The following is a 4,900-nucleotide window of genomic DNA, read 5'->3' on the forward strand; positions in this document are numbered from 1 at the left end:
ATAAATTCAAATTATAGAGGGGTGAAAAGCTTTTTTTTCCAATAAAGTAATTTAATATACTTGCTAAAAAGATTTTAAACCGATGGGTTTTTCTTATAGCATGATAAATGAGGACGACATAATTTTTGTCAAAATCGAGGATGGAACGAGGGAGAAAATTTGTAAATAATATATATATTGATTCTTTGCACCTCAAAAAAGGATTCCGTTGTCGTCTAGTTCGGTTAGGATACCTGGTTTTTACCCAGGCGACCCGGGTTTAAATCCCGGCAACGGAATGTGATATTACTTTTCATTGATTGTAAATTAAAATTTTGCTCTATTTTCAGTGGGGGAAGAGCATCTCTGCTGAAGAAGCACTATTTACATATAATTGTCGAAGCGAGAAGATACAACAGTCGAAGCTATGAAACGAATTTGGGAACGGAGCCAATCCATCACAATAATCGAGATACATTCTCAATGAAATAGAATAAGTTGCCTACGCAGCGCCCACATCAATCACAATAATCGAGATACATTCTCAATGAAACAGAATAAGCTGCCTGCGCAGCGCCCATCCTGAAATCGATCACAGGTGGAGAGCGAAAAAGTCATCTGCCCCAACTGCGTGAACCATGCACTCTTTCTATACAAAAGTATTTTATCTTTTAATGAAATTCCTTTAGAGGATTCAAGCAGTATTTTATCTTTTAATAAAATTCCTTTAGAAGATTCAAGCACTCCGTCTGATATTGCTCTTTCGGATATTAACAGTTAATAATTAAAGAGAATGAAACATTTAAACAGGTTTAGATATTGTTGTTCTTTTGAAAATTAAATATCTAAGTTTATAAATTCTAACTTTTTTGATATCTTTTAATAAATTTCTAATTTTATTTTTGTAAGTTTCAAATTTTATTGTTGAATCAAGAAATTACATCATATATAACTAAGTCAATATCTTCTTTTATCGTTGTCCTTAGACCAACAGTGAAAAAGCAATATCTTTATCTAAACATTAATAAAAAACATGTAATGTTTGTGATGTTGTATAAATATAAACACAATAAATATAACTGAGAACATATAAACGCTTCATGAAGAACTGTTATGATCTAAATCTCTAACCATGAGAGTAATTGGGTAGAGGTTGAGATGTCTATGGGAGTAGTTGGAGTGTTAAGAGAGCTAGGTCATTTTCCTTTGGTAAGAAGTGCTTCAATTCTTGCAAGCTTGAAGGTCATATCATCGTGCTCCATAAATTATTATTTGTTTGTGCTCTTCTTGTATATGATCCATCTAGTGAGACAATTCTCTTTTAGCTTCATTCCTTTCCGAGAGGGCCTTACCCATGAGAGTTTTCATATGCCAGTAGACCTCTACTGAGCACATGTATAAGTTATGCCTCCCTCAGGTATGCTTTGGATCAGGTAGATAGTCAGTTACAAATTCAAGTATTTCATAATTAGAGTGCTCCTTCCTTTTAGTTATAACTTCCTAAGAGGCTTGGTGAATTTCCAACTGTTTACAGTTTCATGTTGTGTCATGATATCTTTGAGCAACTTCTTGGGCTCTCTTGTGGGCACAAGAATTTCATTATTTCTGAGAATGCATTGCAAACTAGGTCAAAAAATAGGGCACAATGGCGTGGAAGGAAAAGGAGATGATGATTAAGGTAGACCAAAAGTCGAGCATAGAGAAGGTGGAAGGTTAAAAGGAAGACTCAAAATAAGCGCAGATGATGTTTGCGAAAGAAAAACATGCAATGAGAACCCACGTTGTAACCCTAGAGTGGATATGACTGGAGACCAAAAGGAATAGGGTTAGACATAGAGAGTCAATAGAAAACAAATTTCCCAATGCCAACAAGATCCAATGCACTAGACAGACTTAAAAGAGATATTAAATGGAAATTATGATGCGACCACAGGTTGAATTACCTTAGACCATGCACAGAGCTAGGGATGCACAGAGCTAGGGGAGATGGAGATGGTTCACAACCCACTTGCATCGGATACTCTATAAATTTCCACCACAAGCTTTCTACCCACCCTCTCTTGCAAAATCCTTTGAAGTTCAGGCTCACTAGCCTAGCTCTATGAGTGATTAGGATCAATTTGTCGACATTGAGTTTTCCAGAGTGATTCTAAAGGGTGATTCAAGGGGGAGATTAGGTCAGGGGGGCCTGGACCTTCCCCCAATGATAAGAAGGAAGCAACAACAAAACTTAGCAATGCAAGAGCCATGTTGGATAAATTCCTTTCAGCAAGAGCAAAATGAGTGGATTTCCCTGTGAACCAGGCATGTTGAATTGCTTAAACACTTCTCGAGTTTCCCACAATGTTGTCATATCTAGGATTGAATGCTTGATGTTGTCTTTTTCCAACATCTTTAATGAATCATGCATTGGGTAGGTCTGATGTGGGGTTCCCATGCTTCCCTTTGCTAAGGTTTGGGTTGATCACAGAGGCACGCTCATCACCTTGGCTTGCATTACTCCCATGACATCGCATTATATCACCCCAATTAGGGATAATGAAATTCTTTTGGAAATTATATCTTTTAATAAAATTTGAGAGTTATTTCTAAAATAAACTAATAATTTGATAAATTTAAAATTCTAAGGGGGCACAGGCAGATAATTCATGCAGCATATGTGAAGAGGGTGTTTCTTCTCTTGATGTAGATAGTGTGAGGTCAAGGGCGAATTTGGGGGTGGTTTTTTCCAAGGTAATTTTGTCAGTAACCGACACGGTATAATTATGAAGGTTGAATGGTTGACATTGTAGACTACTCCTTTGACCCTTCTGAATTTTGTTAGATTTGGATCGACCCTCTAGCTCAATTGAGTGTCAAAACAGACAAGGGTCCATATGTTATTTTTCAAGAGCTAGAAGGTAGAGAGGTTGTAGGGGTGGACATCAATTTGCTTAAGCTTTGACCAATTTCCATGGATTCGGGGTTGGGTGGTTTTTGTGCTTTCCTTATTCACAGGCATAGGGGCTTTTACTAGAGCTAGTAGCTAGTTTCGAGCCTGAGCTAGCGAATACAACTCCTTGTTCCCACAGGGAGAAAGATCTAGTATCACACCCACTCTCGAAGGAGGTTTTCCATTTGGCTGTAGAAGTTGATCTAATGAATGCGTCTGAGCAATTTGGGGTTTTTCAGCCATGTTGGATCAAGTAGATTCAAAGTGGATTTTTTCTGGGCATGCCAAGATAACCTGCGCCTTTTCCATCTAGTAAAAATGTCCATGGTCTAGAGGACATTTCTTTTGGGAGCATTTCTCTTGGTTTTTTGGGAGGAAACCCTTGTTATGGAGAACACGTTGTGCCACCCTCATGCTATAGGAGGCCCACTAGGCATAAATTGTAACTAAGGGAATTCGATGGATATCTAGGAAGCCTATGCAAACTTTGGTGAGCGCAATTGCTCAGTAAACAAATAGAAAATGGGTAGATGTGCAAAGATTAAGAGCGAAGACCCTAAGCTTACCCTTGGGGAAGACATTTTGTTACCAGTGGTTTTGCATATGGAAAATTTAGTAGTGGTGCGTTGAGCAAGGGGGAGGAGATTCTTTGTCAATTTTTTGGAGGATTGGGCCAATAGAGAATGGAGTAACCATTTGGGCGCACAACCCTCTGTGGGTTCCCCCTACTCAAGTATGGTTTATGTTTCTGTTCAACTTGACAGAGGAAGCTTCCTGGGTCCTAGGGTAAAATTGGAGCATATACTCCATGTCGGTTCTAATGAAAAGATGGTCTCCTTTGTTTGATTCCAATTGGGAAAGGATCGATTTCGCTCCTATATGGATGTGGATTCCAAGGCTCCCCTTCTAGTATTTGTCAATGGACACATTTCAGGCTATTGGAAACAAACTGGGATAGTTCATAGAATCAACAAGATACATGTCTCTAGCCTGAATCGCGGTAAAGTTGGACCCCTGCGAAGGTCTCTATGCAGAACCTGAAATGAGCTAGATTAGCCTAACCCATCGACAGACCCTGGATTATGAAGGGATCCCCTTCAGATGTATAAGGTTCCATCAACATGGCCATGTAGCTCAACATTATTCCCTCCCCTTCATAACACAAAAGGGTTCATAGGAACAAAGGATGAGTAGGAAAATGGGATTGTAGCATGACGATAAAAAAATAATTGTGGACTCGAATCCACCTGTCTTGGAGTCAGAAATCCCATCGAATCATCCACATGTTATGGGTACTAACAGAGTTGAAGGACATTAGGCTATGGAGATGGATTATGAGCAAGAAAACAAGGCGAAGACAAGAGATCCACCCCCCACCATGGTTGTCCCATAAGGTGATTTCCCCTCTCACTCAATTGCTTATTAAATTAACTCTTTTTCTAGTTTGGATATGGGAACAATTTTTTCCACTCTTCATTCTTGGACCGAAGCTCTCTCTTCCCCCTTGCCTATGCCTTCTCAAGAGCATTGTCTGCATCCCTCAACTTCCCATATTTCTCCTTCCACATAGGTTGCTCTATACAATACATAAGAAGTCTCCTCTGATTCTCATTCCCATTAAAACCTTCAACCTCAGGATTCCAAATGATCCTTCACACATTGTTTTGGAGGAGTAGAAATTTCTTCCTTGCCTAAGCATGGTGGTCATTTGTAGGGACGTAAATCTCACCTCTCTATATCTTAATCAACTTCCAGACTAGACATTGTCGTTGGGAAACAATTATCAATAGATGGGGAACTTAGAGCAATGAGGACCCTAAGTGGAGTTTCCTCATGATAATACAGTGCTTCAATTGTCAAGGTTTGGCGAGCCCATCCAAAAACTTAGTCTTGAGAAGAGTAATGAATTCTTATGGCTTGGAAATTTTACTTTTTCAAGAAACCCTAGAGGAGGGAGACATTTTTTCACAAGTGTTGGAATCTCTTGTA

General features: G+C 39.0%; 1 non-coding gene across 1 annotated transcript; it reads left to right on the forward strand.

The window, feature by feature from the left end:
• The first annotated feature begins 204 nt into the window (after positions 1-204).
• Positions 205-278, forward strand: TRNAK-UUU (transfer RNA lysine (anticodon UUU)). The gene has a single exon. It is a non-coding gene; the product is annotated as a tRNA-Lys (tRNA).
• The last annotated feature ends 4,622 nt before the right edge of the window (positions 279-4,900 follow it).

Source organism: Pinus tabuliformis, chromosome 4_1 (genome assembly GCF_031772625.1).
Source record: "Pinus tabuliformis cultivar Carrire ecotype Pingquan chromosome 4_1, CPIR1, whole genome shotgun sequence".
NCBI lineage: Eukaryota > Viridiplantae > Streptophyta > Pinopsida > Pinales > Pinaceae > Pinus > Pinus tabuliformis.